This window comes from Passer domesticus, chromosome 9 (genome assembly GCF_036417665.1).
Source record: "Passer domesticus isolate bPasDom1 chromosome 9, bPasDom1.hap1, whole genome shotgun sequence".
Lineage (NCBI taxonomy): Eukaryota > Metazoa > Chordata > Aves > Passeriformes > Passeridae > Passer > Passer domesticus.
In genome coordinates, this window is record NC_087482.1 from 40,080,177 (window position 1) to 40,101,834 (window position 21,658).

At 43.2% G+C, this 21,658-nt stretch overlaps 2 long non-coding RNA genes across 13 annotated transcripts; one reads left to right on the forward strand and one right to left on the reverse strand.

Moving 5' to 3' along the window:
- Positions 1-8,263: 8,263 nt before the first annotated feature.
- LOC135308147 (uncharacterized) lies at positions 8,264-16,906 on the reverse strand. 12 transcript variants are annotated; one of them, XR_010368691.1, is made up of 7 exons: positions 16,681-16,906; positions 15,641-15,831; positions 13,730-13,778; positions 12,273-12,379; positions 12,101-12,181; positions 10,239-10,418; positions 8,264-9,195 (listed from the first exon to the last, which is right to left on the reverse strand). It is a non-coding gene; the product is annotated as an uncharacterized LOC135308147 (long non-coding RNA). The 12 variants fall into 12 exon arrangements; XR_010368685.1 differs by having other exon boundaries at positions 12,101-12,202; positions 12,273-12,382; XR_010368682.1 differs by having other exon boundaries at positions 12,273-12,382; positions 16,681-16,904.
- An 8-nt stretch (positions 16,907-16,914) lies between these two features.
- LOC135308148 (uncharacterized) lies at positions 16,915-21,233 on the forward strand. Its single transcript, XR_010368692.1, has 3 exons — positions 16,915-17,176; positions 19,542-19,701; positions 19,984-21,233. It is a non-coding gene; the product is annotated as an uncharacterized LOC135308148 (long non-coding RNA).
- Positions 21,234-21,658: the final 425 nt, after the last annotated feature.

The window sequence follows — 21,658 nt, forward strand, 5'->3', positions numbered from 1 at the left end:
CCCACCCTGCTTTCACCAGCACTTGGGTTTCAAGCAGCTTTTAAGTGGCATATTTTTATCTCTGGATATGGCTGGAGAGAGAAAGGCCAAGTTCTAGTCCCCCCAAGACAGTCTAACCATCCACATCCCTTTCTCACCAAGCTCCTCTCACTTCATCCGTGCCCAGTAAACTGGAGCTTAGTATTTTGTTTCAAGGCCATTCCTAGAATTAGGAACTGAAACTAGCCCAGGTCTTTAAATTTTTTTTACAATTACGCAAATAAATGCTTTAAAAGCAGTTTACTAGGGTGGCTTCAGATTTCCTTGCTTATTCCTATTTTTGTTTTGGCATTCACCAGCATACGTGGGAGCATGTCTGAGCTCCTGCTTGGTGATCTGACCCCATAAAACAGGGCAGAAGGATGGATTTGCCATATGTTTTTGTAACGGGAAAGAAGAAGAAGAATTGCTAACAACAGAGAAGACGACCTCTGGAGCCAGTGGGGGTCTGAGCCTGGCAGATCCTGGAGGCAGAATGGGAGGAAGAGGAGATGGGAGGAAGGTTTCCCCCAGGGCAGCCACTCGCCCTCTTGTCTGTAGGGAATACAGGGAACAAGCAGAGGGAATGCTGACTAGAGAATAAGCAGCTAGATATAAACGAATCCTGGAACCATCTCAAGTTCCATACTGTTCATAAGTACCTGGGCCAAACATTCGCTCCTCTAGAAGTCCCTAATCCATTACCTGCCATCAAATGCCCAGCTGCAATTTCCTCATCTGTGCTGCAATGTTCCACCACTCTTTGATGTTCTGGCAAGGCCAGGAAGGCGCTGAAATTTGGGATTAGCAAACATCCGCAGGCCTGGTGTGGGCTCTCCAGCACCAGCACATGTTCCAGCATCTGAATCTAATAATGGCTTTTCAAATTTGGGAAAGGTAGTGAGGTGATTCCTTGCTCTTTCAGATGTCAGGGCCTGGGTCAGGAGAGCTGTTTGCAGCCAGGGCAGGCTGGAAATATTTGTGGTGTCAGCAACAGCTGATCTGCTGAAGGGATGTCTCACATCCTGCTGTCCAGGCATCCCTATCCTAAGGAGAGGCATTTCCTTAATCCCGAAATCCATTGACCCAATGCCCCAAAGAGGCATCATTCTGGGCGTGTGTCTGGATGCCTTTTTTGTTCTGGGGGCTTTTTTTTAAAACACTGCACATGAAACAATAAAATATATATAATTTCCAAACAGTGGTTTACACGCCCCAGTTAGGGGCTGAGGGGCAGTGCTTGCAGCACAATGAGTTTTAGGATTCTGCTGCTCCCCACTGACATGTTTGCAATCCTGTCTGTCAATGCCCAGGCACACATGCCATAATTACAGCAGGAGCAGAGTCCTGTTTGCCTAGATATAGTTTGAACAACAGTATCTAAGACACGAAAAAAGACAAATTGCACAAATCCTTTAACCAGAGAGTTCAGCAGCCCTTGCATTAAAAGAAAATCCTCAAGATCCACCATATTAATCATAAATGTGAGTATTTCTGTCTGAGCAGAGAAGGTGCCTTTGCTGAGCTCTGGCTGAAAAGGAATATGTGTTGCCTCAGACCAGGGTAATGTCTGTTTATAAGGTTCAGATGGAGGAGAGGTAAGCAGCTCTCCAATTTTTGGATAAACAGCTGCAATGAAAACACAAGAAAAACCAAGTTTTGTTTTGCTTTTGACTAATTTGTATTTGCTGAGAGCATGGGGTTTTTTCCTGTTGTTGCAGCTGGAAATTTGAAGGCGGCTGCAAGGTAAGAACTGAAATTGTACAAGCAATTAGCCCATGGTAATGTCTAATCACTGCTGGCATCTAAAAAAAAAGTGAAACAGCAGGGATGTTTAACTTTGAAAACCAACTACTGCACAGATGCAAGAACTATGTTTATTGAGGAAGTTTTCCTTGGCATATCAATGTGAATTAAAAAAAAATTAGCTCTAAATACGCCAACATAAAGACCACAGAACTATGGAAAGAAGTGTTATTTTTCATCACATGAACATTTGAGCTTAATTCCTGGGAAATTCATTCACACAAATGAAATAGTTTCTAAGGGCTAGTCGCCACCAGATCAGTTAAAAATTATTTATTTTCAGCTGTCCTTAGTGTGCCTCAGGTTCATGCTGTCCTTAAGCAGGACGAGTGCTGGTGTGACCCACATCCTCTGCACAGGCTCTGTGTGTGAGCAGGGCCACCCCAGCAAGAGAGGTCACAATCCAGCAGTCTGTGCTGGACCCAGCAGCACGCAGGAGCTGGAGGAGCTGCATGTGCCAAAACCTACACTGAGAAGCTGAAATGCATTAAAAATAACCCCAAGAGTCATGTCTGCACTTGGGGTTCAGCTTGATGGGGGCTGGGGACTGTCTTGCCTGCCCAGCCCTGATGAGCTGGGTATTAAAAAGCCCCCATTTCCTTTCACACATTTGGTGCTTCATAAGTGATGTGCCATCTCCTGTTGAGCACTGGGGTTGTGCCAACCTCACCACATGAGAGAGCTCTCCCTGATGCACGAGCAGGGTCCTGCTTCCTTACAAAGTTATGGCATGGTGCTCTCCCCAGAAGTGGATCCCACAGATATGCTCTGGGATCCACAAGTGCAGAAGTCGACTCCACATTTTTCAAAATTTACTGCCAGCTTGACTGATGGAAAGCATCAAAAGAAATTGTCGTTTTGTAATTACACACCCAGAAAACCATTCATTAGTGTTCAGAGGATACATAACAGGCAAATAAAGCACAAGGGACGTGTGTCCCCACAGTGGTGGCACATGAACCAGCTTTAAGAAGAGGGGCCTGACAGTCCTTTCTACTCCTGATCCAACGTGATACCAGCACTGATGTGTGTCACAGCCTGCTAAGTCTATTCTGACCTTTTTTCTTTTTTAAGCCCTACAATCCTGTATTGATTTAAATCAGTGCAGGCTAATGAAATTGGTGGGGGTATAACAACATGTGTCTGCACAAAGTGCCAGACCCATATTTTCAGATGAAGCAAGAATTGCAAAGACAGCCAACTAAAACTATGTTAGGAAATAGAGGAACAGCTAAATACACTGTAATAATAGTGTAATAATTAATATAGTGTAACAATAATTAATAATAGGCAACCCTTCTGCCTGCTTAATGTTCGCCCTGAGCAGTGTCAGTAGGAGAGCACAGCATTGTATGTCCAGGAGCAGATAAAAGAGCCAGCTTTGGTCTGAGAGTGTAACAAACCATCCATGCCAAGGAAACCTAGGACAAACCCACACTGAGAGCAGGGAAACAATCAGCACAGCTCAGCCAAAGGTTACTTACTTCCTCTCCCTCCCCACGAGTGACCATGCTGGTGCTCAGAGGGTGCTGGACTCCCTGTGGAGCACCACAGACAGGATGGGAGGATGGCATCTCTGCAGCCATGCTGCCTCCCAGAATTCTGCTCAGCCAACAAACAGCAGAGGCTGAACTGTGCCTGTTTTTAAGGAGCTCCATGTAGCCAGAACAAACTCCTAATGCTCCACCCCAGATGGGTGAGCTGTGGGCTTCTCCCCTGCAGTTATTTACACCCTTTGGGCAGGTGAGACATCTCAGTAATTGGGTTCAGCTTGGATGGGAATCTGCAGGGAGCAGCCTAGACCCAGCTGGTCTGTCCTAGAGAATGAGCCAGGCCCTGTCTCAGTGTCACTCTGTGATCCCAGGGAGGAAGTGTTTCCAAATTTCCTTTGGAGCCCTTCCAGCTCCCCTGGGTACAAGAGATGCACAGGGGCAAGGAGCTGCCCCTCCGTGCTGTGCCCCAGGGGAGAAGTGCTGGTCGCACTCACACTTCCCAGCCTCTGCAGCAGATGGATATTGGTTTGTACATCCACTCATGCACCCCATGCACATCCCGGGGAGAGGTATGATCTGTGCAAAATATTCCCAGGTGGGAACTGGCCAGGGACTGGGACATAATCTGCCCCCAGATCAAGCAAATGGTTAAGCCAGTGGATAGATGAGAACCATCCACAGTCACTAGCAGTCTGGGTTAAAAATAAGAAGTGCCTGGGTTGTCACAGATTGTTTCCTCACAGTCAAAATGGGTAATTTCTCGAGCTTATTACAAAATTTAATTAAAATAGTCTTAAACTTTTTTTTTTCATTTTACAGCTCCCATTTCTGCCTTCTGGGATTTTATTGGCTCAGCTCTCTTTTTTTATTATTTTCATTACATATTTCTGTCCCTCTCCATCAACTATCACTTTTTTTTTACGACACAGTAAAGCTGAAAGTAGGCTTTGACCCATGTATGTCATGCCTTTGTTAGCAAAATAAAACTGGAAAAGCATCTTTCAAAGAGATTATATAAAGGGCCACTATGTATATAATACTAACTTTCTTTAATCCACAGCTGAGTACTTTTTCAAAGCCAAGAAAAAAAGATGCAGACTTCAGTACTTTTAGCATAATTCTCCAGCATCACAAAAATCACAGAAGAAAATGCCAGCCCCTGCAAACACCAGCCTGAAAACATACGAAGGCAAATCTGATGGTTCAACAAATCTGATGGGGTTTTGCTGAGCAAGTCAAACGTGCAAGTTCAAGGTTGGCTGAGCATCAGCATTATGTTCCACTCTACCTCTACTGTCATATATTTAATCTCCAGTAATTAAACTTCTAAATGAATTCATTTCACAAGAGCCACAGTGCATGGAGTGAATCGGTGAGCAAATTTTCATAACCTCGGAACCACCTCTGGATCAGGGCGGAGCTGCTCCCTGTGCAGCAGCCTGTGGAGCAGATAGAGATGTAACTGTCAAAATAAGGGCAAAACTAAAAGAAAGAATACAAAGAACTCCCTTGGCTCAAGGTTTTCAAGTTCTTTTCTCTTGCTAAAAAAATATTTTTAGAACACACACTCACAAGAGCACATTGTTTTGCTGCAGCCCCTGGTTAAATAAAAGTAAAAAATGTAAGGAAGCTGATTAGAAACTTGTGATTAGAGGTAAAATGTATCACTGATAACATCTGGGTACAAAGTGAGAATTCACAGCATGGTAGGCATGGAACTCCTGACACATGGATTGTTTGCTTTGTTGAGATGAAAACGAGTTATTCCATGGTCAAACCCAATGCAGACAGGTAGGCGCAGGCACTGTATGCCATGCACTTCCAGAAGGGTGCTGCAGAAAAAAGGGGCCTTGCTTGGTCTTTTGAAGAGTCTCTGGAGCAAAAAGGGTAATGCTTCCACCAGTGGTGCAGATTGGCAAACCCAAAAATTTCCCCTCAAATGTCCAGGAAATCAGCATCATGTGACAAGCAAGGCCACGTAATGCTAATGCTTAATGCTTCAATTTTTATCCATTCCATGTGTTCCTTTCTTGAAACTTAGAAACCCAGTTATCATTTATCAGTGCTTTCATATTTCATTTCTGGACATTGCTACCCATGAATTATCCATCCTTTTCATCTTGCTGAAGAGCTGAACCCTTTGAACTGCGTTCTGCAGCTCTGGTTCAGTTTTACCATTCATTCATCAGCGTGAAGTTAAACAATTACTGAACAACTTGGGTAGCTGGCAAGCACTGATGAAGCAGGATCCATTTCTGCCCGGGGGGAAGAAAGACTCCATACAATAGCATGGCCTTTGTCTTGCATCTCATAGGTGATGTGAAGGTTCTATCACATTGTGTGCCAAACCACTTGAGCTGGTTTCAGGTTGCAGGTACCCCCGGGGTGTTTCCACTCAGTTTATAAAATAACCAGATCTGCTCCCTGTCCACTCCCAGCCTGGACACTGCTTAGTCAGCTCCCCAGTCTTGGCAAGCTGAAGCGAGAAAGTGGAGTTGCACTCCCTGCCTAGTTATTATCATTTTATCAACGATCACTCCTCTTAATGCTACGGAACACATGGCAAAACAATGAGCAAATTGCATGTTTTCCCGAGGTGAGCAGAAAGGAGTGAAGTGACTGTAAAACACCGCACACAGATGTGTCAATACATTGTGCTTACCTCTGCAGCAGTGCTTTAATTCGTGACCACAGAACTGCTGATTAACTTGCTGCAAGGAAAAGCACTTGGGTGCATGGCAGAGATGCAGCTCTGTTTCTCACATATCAGGAACATCAGGATTCTGGGATCTGATCTGGGTCATGTGCTGCTAAATTGATTTTAGAATTATCTCAACATTTACCAGTAGGAGCCATCGTACAAATAACAGTGACCTTAGCTTTGCCTTGTAGACCTTTATGTTACCCCCCCATCCTTAATTTACATTCTTATTTTGCATTATAATTCATCTTTCTGGCTTTTTTTTTTTTTTTTTTTTGCACTGTGCTGACATGAAATATCAAGGAGGGTTTTTTTTGGAAGAGTTTGATACCAAGTGGAAAGATTACAGCAAACTACAGCATTAAGAGTTATGGTTGAACTCAGCAATCTTAGAGGTCTGTTCCTACCTTAATGATTCTATGATTCTATTCTGTGACTACTGCTGGATGACTTGGACTGAGCCAGAACACCAGAAATTGAGTGTGAAAAGGGGCCAGTGTGCCAACAGCCCCTCCACAGGCACGGCTGAGGAGGCAGGGCTCAGAAAGCAGGATTTGAGGTCTGGCCTGGGGATGCTGTCCAGACTTTGTGCTTTTGAGGAGATGGGAACGAGGTCTGCTGGGAAGAGTTTAGAATTTTGTTGATTTAACCCTCTCAAGCTGTTTAAAATAACATTTCCTGTGCTTAAAACATATCTCTGCTATCCTTGTGTCCCATGGTTTTTTATCACTCTTTTTTTCTTTTCCTTTTTTTTTTCCCTCTGGTTAATGAGCTCTCAAAATGCCTGGAGGCATGTAACTACTCTAGCATGAAGTTTGGGTTTAAGGAACAGGACCTTGGGGCCCTTCTGCCCAGGAAAAATGCCAAATACAGGATTTTACCTTAAAGGCTACCCAGGAGATGCAGAGATTGTAACAGCATCAGTTACGAGACTGGGTTTCTCCAGCAAAAGCTGCTGGACAAGCTGGGTAATGCTGGAGAAACTCAGCTTGTCAGATGGGAAACTGCTTTTGGGGTATTCATGTCAAACAAATATCACATATAGTAGGGCAAGAGATTCTGCAAAGATTTTATTATAGCATGCTCAGTCTGGAAATTTAAAAGGTCATAAGGAGGATGCCTTAATTTTTCAGGCCATTACTAAAGGACTTAATCAAAATTCTCTGTAAAGAACCCGAAAGCACCCAGAAATCCATCACCTGAACTCTTCAAGATGGGTTTATTAATCATCAAAATCAAACCAGTCTTTTTAATTTCAAAAATACACATGCAAGTACTCATCTCAGTGTAAGAGGCTCAGGTTCAAGTCCTTTTTCTGCTCATTACAGGTTTGTTTTTTTTTTTTCTCCCTCCTGCTGGAATTGCTTAATTTGTATAAGAAGTGAAGCATTCATCAGATTAGAGCTCCTGCCAGGAAAATCTGGTTGTTGGGTGGCAGCTGCGAGATGGAAACGCCCCTGCAGGTCTCCAAACCAGGCTCATTTCAGGGCAGTGTCAGGGCTCTGAGTGCTCCTCTGCCGTGTCACCTCCCACCGTTCCCTGCCTCTTTGAGCCAAAAATCTGTCCCCAGGAATCCCCTCCGTTCCTGTTGTCTGCATGGAGCAATGGAGAGATGAGGCTTCTCACCAGCTCCAGGCTAAATCAGCACTAAAGGGATGGCAATTTCATCCCCTTTTACATGCAACCTCAAAGGCATCTTGAACTTGGAGTATCTGCTAAAAGTAGGTGTGTCCATTATTTATTAGCAGTTAGACACTATCACATATCAAAAAATGCAACAAAATTGTCTTATTGTGTTTTTTTTCCCCTATCCAATATGTTTTTATTGTTTATTTTGATTTTAGGACAGAAACACTAGAGAAAAATTCACCAAATTAAGTGTTTGCCAATGTTTTCACAGAAATATTTCCACTGGAGGTCAGCTCCACATTTCCAAGAGTAATTTAATAACCTAAATATATTATATCAAAAATCCCTCTGGAGTCCTTGCAGACTAGAGAGATGTTTGTAGGTCATTTTAAGGAAATCAACATATACTTTGAAGATGACTCCAGAATCCCCTCTGTGCTATAGATTATTGTTGGACAAATTGTCCCTGAATCTATTTATTTTTATATATTTATTTTTTTGCAGTGCTATGAGAAAGCATTGGTTTATCTAGCTGAAAGTGTCTTGCTGTAGTTACACAACTGCACTGATGTTTGGCAGAGCACAGCAATACTGACTGAGAAAACAATGGAACAGATTAAGAGTTACCTAGGAAAGATTTATTTCTCAAAATTGTTTAGTGGGACTCTACAGCTTAAAACCACTCTAATATCAAAACAGATGCTATAAATGATTTCACTCAATCCCAGTGCTCAGAATGCCTGAAATGATGATCTGTGCACTTCTTGAATGCCTTTTGCATCTTTCAATGTGCACATTTCTCTTTTATTTCAAATGGAAAAAGGAAATTTCACCCAGGTATTCTCAAAACATTGACAAACTTTGAACAAAAAGCCATTCAAGTCAATGTAGGCTGGATTCATCAACCTGCAGGTTACACTGGCCAGCAGGCAGGCAGGAACTCGGTGTGTGCACAGAATCCTGGAGAGGCTCAAAGGCAGGTGGGTTTTTGGCCAGGCCAGGTTCTGCTGGCTCGGTGGGGCTGATGTTGGGGCTGGCAGAGCACAGTGCCTTTTCTGCCCCTGCCCTGCAGCCTGGAGCAGCATTGGAAGTGCAGCATCCATTCAGTGCCACACTGAACTGAAGGTGCTGCACACTGAGAAAACCTGGGCTTTGGGCAGCCAGAGGCACATCCCTCCTTCCAGGCATCTCCTCATGCCCTGCAGGCACAGTCTGTCTGTCTGACACAACAGAGAGAGCAAATTAAGCAAGCAAATATAGAATAGCTTTTAAGCTTTTTGCTTAATGGTGAGGTTTTCAGCAGGCAGTGCTATGCCACTGAAGGGTTCCTGTCCTGCTGACCAGGCAGAACATCCCCAGCTTGCTGAGCCTCACAGAGCAGCAAAACCTCCACTTCCATCCTTGATGCTGCAGTGGAGAGAGCAGGGCAGCAGGCCAGCTCTGAGTGACCCAACAAGAGTGTGAGTGAGGAAAACCCTGACCTAACTCATTTTGTTGTTCACTTAGAGCATCCAGGCAGGGGCCAGCTGCTCTCCATCCTTCCTCATCCTGCAACAATGAAGTAAGAGTCACTGTTCATTTTCTTGCCTGATCCTAGAGCAACACACATGCTTAAGCACATCTAATAAATATTTCTCCTAGCTCAGAGAAGAGTAACATTTATTCTTGCTTTAAGAAAAGATTATACCCTCTAAGTATACCCTTGCTTTGCTCTGGCTGTATGCAGCTGGTTTGGGATGAGATGGCTGCAGATTCTGGCTGGAATAACACTAATAAAACAAGAATCCAGAAATCCTTCAGTTGCATCAGGAAGGATATTCTGCAGTGAGAGGAAAACCCAGCACCTCGGCTGCTCCCTGAGAGATGCAGGGGGATCTGTCCCTCCCACACCAGCAGTGCTGGGTGATCTGGGCAGAGCTGTCTTTGCTGCTGAGGTTGAGCTTCTCAGCAGGGCAAGGACAAGGCGGGTTTTTCTGGGGGAAGACTGGAAAGTGTTTGTGTCCCTAGATAGTCTGTGGAAGTGTGTGGGTGTTTCTCTTGCTTTGAGGGCCTGGTTCCACAGAATACTTGGGCACATGTGTAACCAGAAAGGACGTCCAGAAGGAGTCCTGCAGAGACAGACACTTCAGCCTCTCAGCTGCAGCAGGATCCAAACAGTTTTCCACGAAATCTCAATTGCTTTTCTTTTGTTCCAGCCACAAAAATAGCTTTCATTCTGGCAAGTCGCTGCCTGTGTAGCAGCTGAATCAAACTCAGTTTGAAGTACAGCATGTCCTCCCCCCCACAACAAAAAAATACCCCAATACAGGTAAGAGATCTTGCACTACTCTATATTACCTGGCTACTAATGTGAAAAACAGAATTAATTCAATGCCAAAAAGTTGCGAGAGAGTTTGTGCAAAAGCAACATCAATTATAGGGACTGTGTCATACCAGAGCTAATTTACAGCAATTTCAGTTTACATTCCTTGGCCAGCACTGCTTATTGAATAATTAAATGGCCAGATGACACACAATCAGATTCAGAAGCCTTGAATGAATATCAGTTTCCCAGTTCTGAAAGGAATTTAATAATGAAAATGTCCACTTACTGTCCAGTTTACCATTTTCTGGAGGAAGCTGAAAATCTGTGATATCCATGAGATCATCTTCATGGTATTTTTTTCCAGAACAGAAGGAAACCTGAGCTATTGCCTCCTAGTGGAACAGGATTTGGGATGAAAACACCCCTCTTTTCATCTTCACATAATGAAGCTTTCAGACTGGGATTCCTATGTCATTAAAACAGACACATCATTAAACCAGACTCTTCATTAAATTTGGAAACACATTTAAAGAGTGTGGGATAACTTCCTAGAACTATAAAGAAAACAATTATGATTGTAGCAAAAGAAACATTTTCCACCTCACATTATTCAGTATGCATTGAATATCTAGTATTTAATATGCATTGAACACAGTGCCTTGTGTTGTATAAAGACACTGTGTTTCTCAGCATATAAACATTTAATTGCAATGATGTCTCACATTTCAGCTGCAAAGCTAGACACATATGTTTTCTGAATGTGTCAAGCAAGACACAATACTTGGTGTATTGAGAAGAATGTGTTTAAACCACATGCCAAAGTAAACAGGAAAACTAAACTATTGGTTGGGATGTGTTTTTGTTTTTTGTGGGGTTTTGTTGGTAATTTTTAAGCATCACAATGTTTTATTGGAACCCTAATACATATTAAAATAAATATATATGAAAAGTGTTGATTCCTCTACAGAATGAATTCACACATCCACCTGAAAAGACACTTGAAATTTTGAAGAGTGTCAAAGTGCCACTTTGCTCACATATATTTTTTCTCCTGCTTATAAATCCAGAATGTGCCTAAATAAGTGACAGATTTAGTTAGACTAAGTTTTACAGTGAAACTGCAGCAGAGACCCCCCTCTGTACAGAAAGCCATCCTGCAGAGAAGCAGGGCTGAGGCAGCTGCAGGAACTCAAACTTTGTGTCCAGGGGCTCCATGCAGATGAACAGTCAGGACAAAATATGGAGGAATTCCTCTCCCAAGGCAATAATCCCCACCTGCAAAATTGTTGAACAAGGTAAACTGAAAGTTTCCTTGATAAATTTGCATTTCATGAGTAGAGGACCTTTCACTTTATTCACTCAGCTATGCTATGTCTGATAAACATACTTTTCCATCATACCTCCTGGGACTTCTTTAAGGTACCTACAGAATTAAAGCCCAAACCCATGAATTGTAGAGCCAGTGTGAGGGAGTTGGTGAGAAAAGCATCAACCCCATACAGCAGCCCAGGCTCGTGCCAGATTAGTGTCTGCATCACCATGGCTTGATGTAAACAGAAATTTCCTGTCTTGGATCAGGGGATGGGGGATTTGTTGTGCAAAGGAGGGGAGGATGAAAGGGTAAAGCCCCTGAGTACACACAACAACAGGCCCAAGTTAGAAATCCCACTGGAGACTCACACTTCCAAGGAATTGCTTCCAAAAGCCTGGTTTGCACATTTGTTAGTACACCCTGGGACTGCCCTCTGAAGGGGAAGCACCTTGTTGTTCCAAGGAGTAAACAGGCTGGGGTTTAGTGCAGGCAGGTGTTGGCTGGTGATGGATCTGTGCTCACCTGCCAGCTGTGTCTGTTTACAGGGCATCTGCTCTGCTCAAACACAGCAGCCTGATGCTGCAGTTTGTGCTGGGGGCCAGCAGAACTGACAGGAGGCTTTCCTGCCTGCCCATCTCCCATCCCTGCAAGACCAGTCTGCTTTAGAAGATGAAATAGCCCAGTTGGTGCCTATTAAGCTACTGCCTCAGACACAGAGGCAGGGTAATCCTGGAGAGGGATCTTAACACACTTTGGGTAAGGTTGTTATGATGAGCACCATCCAGAACACCTGGCAGGAGATAACATCCAGACTTTTGGCTGAAAGATGGACTCACAGAGAGGGCCCAAAGGAGAGAAGGGAGGTCAGGACCTCTCCACCAACATTCCAGTACAAGGAGGCAGAAGTGCAAGACAACCTGTTTGAAATAAGATGTTAACTGGACTGGGATAGATGGGAATTGTTGCTGCAGAGAAAACCAATATCCACTGGTCTGAACTGTGCAATACCTTGAGGATCTCCATTGCTGGGATTGTCTGAAGCCTGCTCTTAGACTTCTTGCTGTCAGATTCCACTTCAAAACTGTTTCTTTCTCACTCTGTGGATGCACATCTGTCTGCTGGGAGAGGAGGGATACGCATAATTAAGTGCAAATAGTGTTCTCATGATGCAATGCAGACTCATCTAATATTTCCCAGGTACCCCCATCTCAAACAACTTGGCAGGAATTTCCCAGTTGTGAGGCTGGGATTTAAGAACAGCAGCAAACTTGTGTGGTCCTGCAGAAGTGCTCCTGAGGCACAGTGCTCTGATCCTGCCCTTGGGAACAGCTGTGCAAGTCCACACTTATGGCTGGGCTGGTATTTTGAAGGGAAACTTGGTTTAGTTTATACGTTTTTCCTCCTTTTCCCTTAAGACAGCCTTCACTTTAAACCCAAGATCTCTACATTTAGCACAGGGGGACAGTGCTGTCAAGCCACTGCCAGTGGCTGCTTTGTGTAATGTTCAAGAGACTCAGCGTAGAAGACTAAAAAACCCCCATAAGTATTCCCTATGGAAAGTGTGGAGGAGTGCAGTATTTTATGTCAGAATGCAGGAGAGCCTTTTAAGAGCAGCTGACAGGTTTGTTGGTTGTAGTTGTGCTGGAATGAAGAGAGAATGAGCTGTCACCAGGGCTATGAGATGAGGGATGTGGCTCCTGAGTATGCAAAGGGATCAAGAAGAGTCAATTGTGTGATTTCCATCTCTCCCAGCCCTGACATTTCACCTCTGCCACAAGCACATTGGGCAGGATAAGCTCACTTTTTTAGCAATTGCTTAGTAGATGAATGTCAACTGTTTATCACAATTTTTTTTTGCCTTTTAGCTGGACCCCCAAAGCATTTTTGACTTTTGGCAAAGGGAATTGAGATACGCATTTATTTATTTATATAAGCAAAAGTACACACCAGAAATTTCCCTCATGATTGCTCATCCCAGACTAAGTTCTTGCTACCACTCCTCCTGGCTCAGCCTTGGCAGGTGGCTCAATAAATTGATAATATGCTGCACAACCCAACAAGGAGTTTTATCAATCAAAACAAGCCCTCAACAGGAATGTTCAGTCACTCTTCTCTAGTTGAATCAGCCTAAATGTAACACTTTCATCCCAAGATAATGTTATTCTGCAGATTTGGATCTGTTCTTGCTGCTCCAGGGCTGTTTACATCTTCATACCTTGAGGGTTTACTAATTAGCAGCCTTCTTCCACACCCTTTGATATCACTAAAGTAATCTCAGTGTAAGGGACTGCTTTCTCATGCTGTCTCCGAGGGAGTGGAGAACAGCTGGAATCATTCAAAGTGTGAGAGTTTGAGCAGTTCCCCAAGAGCAGTGATTGAAAGATGGCAACAGCGTTGCTTACGCAAGTGCAGTGCCCTGACTGCTTCAGGATGGCTGTGGCTGACAGGATATGAAAGATATTTACCCCGAGCTCAGTCCAGAATCAGCAGACAGGTTTGTTGGCTGTAGTTGTGCTGGAATGAAAAGAGAATGAACTGTCACCAGGGCTATGAGGTGAGGGACATGGCTCCACAGTATGGAGTGGAAGGTGTCCCTACCCAAGGCAGGGGGGAGGTGGAACAAGATGATCTTTAAGCTCTTTCCAACACAAGTCATTCCATGATCTTTCATCTATTTAGAGAGAGGCATTAATTAATGAATACAGAACAAACTTTCCTTTTCCAAGCTCGATGCACGTAGCATTTACCAAACTCAGCCCTATCAGGATGGTAGCAATTTCCTTCACCAGACAGCAGTTTTCAAAGGGAGAGCTGGCACAGGTGGCTTCTCAGAACAAAGGAAAAGACATAACAATAATAGCTTTTTCTTTTTCCCTTTGAATGTTTTGCATGCAAGGCTGTGTTAAGTACAAAGCAGATGACAAGCTAAGAAGATTGTTTTGGCTGACGCAGGAGTCCATCTCTGTTCTGGTGGAAAGAGATGACAGCAACATGTGCGAGACAGCCTGGCTGAACTGCAGCCTTAATGTGAGATGTTCACATCTCAGTAGACTTCAAGATAAATGGCCTTTATCTTGTCTTCCATATGGTTTTGCTTTCCATGTAGTAAGAGAATAATAACATTGGCTGAAAGAGAGCAGCTCTCAGTCTGCACCAAGCTGGGAAAGCAGGGAAGAGGAGAGAAAAAATTGGAGGGCAGGAAGAAGCCCTCCATGGAGGATCCTGATGGAGTATGACAAGATGAAAGTGGTACAGCAGTAATGAGCAGCTCAGGAGCCTGAAGAGAGCCTGCCCAGCAGGTGGGGTGAAAGGTAGTTAATCTGGATGAGAAAGGATCACCTCCCTGGCATTGTTCACTCTCTCAGCTGGGTTTGGACCAAACCACTCACTGGTCAGTTTGCTTCAGGCCAAGCATGTGCTTTAGCACCTAGGTGGTTCAGAGCCTTGGAGGGAAGGTTACCTGTCACACCTGACATCATCAGGAGTTTTGCTGAGGATGTCACTGGGACTGTGCACTCTGTGATGCTCTAGAGAAGGGGCAGGGGCAACAATAGCTCTACTTCAGCATGATGATTACATTCCTAACTCCCACAGAGTGAGTGAGGAGCTGCAAACACAGTCCTTCATCCCAGCAGTATTTTATACCTTAACGTATTAGTTGTCAAGGTTAAAGAGATATGAAATATGCATTAAAAGCCAAAGCAAATGCACTCAATGAGATAGCAGATCCACACTTCAATAAGTCTTTGGTTTTACAAGCCAATTTAGCCCAGGTCTATTAAGAACTCTTCCTGGTTAAAGAGTGAGGGTATTTTCTCTGCTACAATCATATCAGCCTGTACTCTGGGTTAATGGAGATAAGTACTACTGCCAGATTTTGTTCTTTCCCTGCATGTAATATAATGCCAGATGGTTCTGAATGGGTATTAAATCCCTCATGTGCATGACCTCCCCAAGGTTTTTATCATTAGAACCTTAAAATAATTCAAGGAAAGCTTTCCTTAAGCCTGATCATAAACCTCCTAATGAGGAGCTGAAGTCACAAAGAAAATCCTTTCTTTGATTCTCATTTGGTGTTTTTTTTCCTCCTTTATGACAAACAAGCAAGAATTCAGAGATGTTTAAAACTGTTTTAGTAGAAAACATAAAAAATGAGCATTCAGGTGAACAGTTCAGGTTCCCAATGGGGTTCAGAGATGTAGAAACTGAACAGCCATCTTCAGCCTCTAGTGCATGGGCCAGTAACATCACCATCCCTCAAGGCACATATAAGCACTCTGTCAGTAACTGACTGTTTTATTCACAGTGCAATATAACACGTTGTGTCAGAATAAATACAATCCAATGTCAAATGAGAAGTTCAAACAGGACCTTACCTCACAGAAGTACAAGGACTTCCATGAACAGTCTCTTCACACTAACTGGAGTTATGCAAGTGCAGCTGAATTCCCAGAGATTTTCCTAGGAGTTTTCTGTCCTTCATTTGTACAGCATGGAGGATACATTTTATGATTTTACTTTTGGTTTTCTATTTGCTGTATACTGCACCAAGCCTTGCTGCCTGTTGCTTGAGCACATAAGAGAAAATTATTCATATCCTCTTGGGTTTTCTGTACTTCTCATTAGTGGATCATCCAAAAGCAACAAAAGTATTCCTGCAGCTAAATCCCATGTTGTGAGAACAGAGAGGGGTGAGAAATAATAAAAATAAAAAAGTTTCAGAAATTTTGGGCTGTCCAAACTGTCCAAAAAACATTACAAGGGCCTTTACACTGTACATGTAAGACTCAGCTCTCATTAATATCTATATTGGGAATATGCAACATCTGCAAAAAACCCCAATCCCTGGCCAAAACCACAGAAGCAATCATCCTGAAAGAGTTTAGTTTGGGTAACTGAGGAAACTGAACCCAGTTCATTGGGAGGGCACTCAAATGCAAGAGACCTTAATCACAGGACCTTTTTGCCTTGCCCTGAAGTCCCACACTCACCTCCATCACCTAGGAAGATGAACCTGAAAGATAACATGCTGCTTCCAAGATCTGACACTAGAGCAGAGCCACCCAGCATGGCAGGAGACCATTTATTTAGAAATAAATAAATATGAATAAAAATAGAAAACCTGTCTCAACACCTAGAGGTACCATCATGTCATCAAGGATGGCATCACTGTGCAGCACATGGTTTGCCCAAACCAGAGCCACTCTTGTCCACTTCTCATGCAGCCACACAGACAGGGCACGTGCAGGAACCTGCTCTGTATTCTGTCAGAGATGCAGGTGGCCTCTGGAATGGGAGAGGCAGGGACCCTTTGCCAGAGCTCAGAGCTGAACCTGGAGCACTGAGCTCCAGATACTGGAGAAAGCAACATCCTGATAGGTAACAGCAGTTTGAATGTAAGTCTGCCCCTTTTTACCTTCAGCTCCAGATGTCCTGCTCTCACTGCAGCCTCACCTCTTAGCTAAGTTTGTCCTCTTCACCTTAATTCCATTCCTGTTTTACATTCACTGTTTATGCCCACACCCAGTCTCCAACCATCTCTCCCGCTTAATTCTCTTTGTATTTATCTCCACAGTTTCTTTATCAGCCTTGTTAGCAGCTCATTAACTCCCTGACTCCCACATTCTAACCAAAGCCCCCTTCACCTGGTTCTGATCCCTGTCCACCCACCCACTCCTCACAACCCTTGTGCCCGCTGCCTCCCTCGGGCACCTTCACTGAGGCCAGTTTGATGCTATTCATCCCTAGATGATGCCATTCATCATCTAGGTCAGATGTCATCTGACCTAGAAGAAGTGTTTGTCTGGACAAGGAAAGAGTTCATGTGGTGAAACGCTGGCAAAGACTCCAGGCCAAAGCCCTGTCTGAATTTGGAAGGCATCAGAACTGGGAATGAAGCACAACAAAGACAGGTAGTTGCCCCCTTCATCCTTTGGTATAATTTTCCTCCTTGGTACTCTGGCCATGCCCCAGCAGCACCATCGTGGTCTGTGGAGGAGCAGCAAGGAAAGGCAAAAGCGAGTGTGGAAGGAGCTAATGAAGCTGTGCAGAGCCCTTCATCCTGCTGCCAGTGAAACCCTGCCTGAGTGCAGTGTTTTATAGCTGCACGCAAGCAATTTGTTATCCCAGGCCAAAAGAAAAAAAAAAAGCGTTGTTGGTTTCTGTCCATTCCTTAGATGCCATGTCTTAAAAGAACAAAGGAGCAATGCTGCCACCAGGCCTCACCAGAGAGGGACGTGCTGGGGCTGGAGGACAGGCCCCTTGTCCTGGGGAAACCTGACATGGAACTGGGGCATGGGACACAGGCTGCAGGACCCGGGGATGTTCCATCTCTGAGGATGAGGAGTACTCCTGGCACATCATCCTGGCACCTCCAGCAGGCTGAGAGCAAGGAGGGAGGCACGGGGTGAGCGGGTTCAGAGACAAAGCAATTTTACTAAAAAAGGAACTTGGAACACTCCAGTGTGAGGCCGTGCCAGCTCTGTCTCCATCCCGCTCAGTCCCTGGCGACCAGGAGGAGGAGGAGGCAGTGGGAGGAAGATGGCAACAGGCACTCTGCTCTGCACTGGAGGCTCAGGGCCAGCCACAAGTGAGCCCGAGGGTCTCAGCCAGCCCACAGAAGGGTGGGGAGAAGCAAAGGGGGGTTTTAGGGGCTGCTCTCACCAAGGAGCAGCAGGACACTGGTGGGGGATCTCTCCCTCTTTCTCCTCCCAGTCCTGCTGCCCAGTGGCACTCGCATGTTCCCCAGGGCATGGACCCTCTCCTGCTGAGTGTCTGTGTCTCACCCACGCCCTGGGACACCACACTCAACAGGACCCTGCCCCAGGGGTGCTGCTGTGTAACAGCACTCTCAAAAGCAGTCCTGGCTACATGGATAATATCAACTTATTATAGCATTTCCCTTTATAGCTGTGCTGCAGACGGCATTTTCAAATCACTGTAAAGCATTCTTGCTTTTTCTTTCCATCCCTCAGTGCAACTTGACAAGTTTTGTGGTTCTTTTCTTAATATGTGGGTTTATTTTATGTCACCGAGCACTGGCAAGGACAGAGAGGCTTTTAAGTCACAGTAATCTGAATTTTAGAAATAACAAGCTACAAAGATCTGTGATTAAATGTGGAGCACGTAAGAGCAGCAAAAACAAGTACTCTGTGTTCTTTAAAAGATCATTTGGGTAACAGTGACATAACCTAAGTACCCGGTTGCAGTCCAATTTAATCAGCAAATATGCCTCTCGAGCACAACCATCTAACTTAGGAAAAGAAACAGAAGTACAGTCACCACCAGTAGGAGAAATTAATGCATTCCACTTAGACAAAGATTAATTATCATGAATCGATCAAAAAATACATTTGCCCCAAGTGGGAGTACACGGTCTTCTATTCATCAAGTTGCTTTCAAATAATCATAAACATCTAAAGACAGAAGATAATTTTGTTCACCCAAAACAAGCACTACAAAATGAGGACCACCTTTTTTAGTCTGCAACATTTTGATCAAAAGTATTTGCCCAAAAGTAGGACAGGCAGAATATCTGCTAGAAGAAATGTGTATAGGTGCAGAGGACTCTGCTAATTCCAGTATAATTTTTCACGTAAGAGTTTTCCTGTCAGTGCTGATTTTTTGATATAATTTTTATCATAAGTTTACCAAATTAAATTTATGTTTTGTTTATGTAATTTTGTCCAGTTTAAGGGCCTCAACTATAACCTCAACGGCATCTCAAAGGGTCATAAATCAGATTAAAAGCCAGAAGTTACCACAGTTGAATATTTTCAAGAAAAATGAACATGGTGGTTCCAGGAAGGGCAGGAGTAGGCGTCTTATTAAGGTCTCCCTTTGCATAGGGGTTCTATTAAAAATACTTCAGAAGGAGGATGGTGGGACAAGTATGTCTGAAACAGACTGGGTTATTAACAGCAGGCTTGGCTCCCCTGCATCTCTTACATTTCATTTTCCATTTGTCTCTGGGCAGTTCTGGCATGTTCTTGTGACAGTGCTCTAAGAGAGCATTGCTCTGGATAACACAATGGGCAAGAACAAAAACACAGTCAAAATAAAATTAATTTGCCATTTACAAGAGAAAAGAAAAAGTGCAAAATTAAAGGACAGCAGGAAGCAACTATGGTAGCAACTGGAGAATATTATTTTTTTATTAAATTTATGTGTACGGAAAGTTTATTCCATGAAACATTCCCCAAACCATCACTCCATATTCGTGGCTTAGCATTCCTGATGGGATGGGGAACAAGAAACTTATTTCATTTTACATTGCAGGGCCAGGGTGAGGCACAAGCAAACATCAGATGATCCAGATGAGTCCCTTCCAACTCAGTATATTTCATGATTTCTGTGATAGTTTAATCAGCAGAACCCCAGATGCTGAGGTTGGCTTCACAGCCAGCTTTATCTGGGAGAAGAGGACATGGACTTCCAGGTAAAGCATTCTTCCTTTTTTTAATAGTCTTTTCCTCCAGTTTTAGAGACACAGTGTAAGGCTCAGAACTCACCCAGCCCGAGCAGTGCTGGTGGGCAGGGCTTCCACTGACACTTTTTCCATTACAACGTAATGTTCAACCCTAACATACTTTGTTTGACACCAATAAATCAGGGCAGCTCTTTAATCATACCCGAGACTGAACTAGGCCGATTTTTTAAAGGTTAAAAAATTTAGTTACTTCTCAAAAAAACTTTTTTTTTTCTTTTTTTTTCTTTTTAGTGGCACAGTCCAGCACTCCCTGTTCCTGGCAGCAGCTCAGAAATGCTCTGAGACATGCATCTTTTTGTGTCAGTTCTGACCCAAACGAAATCAAGAAACCTTGGAAATCTCACAGGAGATAGATTTTTGTGAGTTTTCCAATTTAAAGAGGTGGAGATAAACCCAGATAAGTGTGTGAGAAAAGATCTGCAGCACATGGAAGGTTCATCTATAACTAGATATGTCTGCCTTTATTTTTGTGGCCTTACACTTTTCTAGAGATATGCCTACAGGCACTTGATTAACACTGGAGTAGTTATGTAAATGAATGAATGGGACAATAGATGTAGTAGAAGAAAGCCTTCATTCTTAACTCTGACAAATGCTTGCTTTCCAAAGGAGAGATTGTTTTAATTGGCCAGCTAGCTGCTTAGAATGGGTTAGAAAGGACAGGGAGAGGACCTTCAAAAGCCAAGCAATTCTGAGGCTTTTCCCAAGCAGCAAGGATAAAAGAAAAAATCTTGTTTCTGTTACTAATAATTTAAAAATGCTGCACTTTGTCATCAATCTCAATTTGCTATAATGAGCCTTGCAGGAAGTTCAAAAGTTTCAGTGGGACAAAAATGGGTTTAAGGGATGTTGGGCAATTCAGAAACATGATTCCAATTGCACCAGATAATGTCTGTGTTACCCTAAATAATATTTTACTGTGATGCCTGTTGTGAAGTGGAGGCTGTATGCATGTATAAACATGTATATATTTATAGATACACATTAATATAGAGAGCCCATGTGTCTACATGAACGTTCATATTAACAAATATGCAAGGGCAAGACTCCTTCAATAGCTATAAAGGTTTAATTTCTTATCTGGTGCATTCCATGTTTTACTTGGTGGAAGGCCTAGTATTTACATGTTTAATTATCTAAGATTTCTTCTCTCCCAAGGAACACACTGGTTTGCCATGTTCAATAAAGTATGAAACATAGAATAAATCTTTCTAGTGGAATAACTACATGGTACTAAACCCATGTTTTATCTTATCCTCACAATGTACTTCAGTTACTCTAAGTGTATCTATGTTGCAACCAAACTTGCCATAAATTAGTTATGATGATATTACATCTGAATTTAATTTCAAAGTCTCTCAGCAAGTTGTTAAGCGTTTGTTGTCTAGGTCACTGCTGAGGAAATTTGAAAACTCTGATATGATTTATGAATATTACTATATTAGTACAGTATAAAAGACTATGGGGAATACAAACACATAAACCTTTGTTTAATTTCATTCCAATAAAAATTTCATTTCTTATAGCAAAATAAACAAGTAAATCAGTGTTGAATGATTCTGTTGTTTTATTACGTAACTTATAATTTGCCTTTAGACATCCAAGCCAAGTAGAATCTGAGACCCTGCACACTTTTGTTGAAACATGATTAATTAACACTTGGAATTATTCTGCAGAGGTTGCTTCCTTGAATGGCATCCATAATGTGATGTAAGAGAAGAAAGTCCAGGAACAAAAGCCTTGGCTTTTTTCCCCCCTAGGTATAATTATCTTATCCCTATTATTAGCCAATTTCTCAATATAAACCTTTTTCTTCTGAAGTTTACTCAACTGTTCCTGGGATAATTAGTTTCCTAAAATTCCTGCAACATCAGTATTCAATTTAAGAGATGCTGTTACCTTGAGA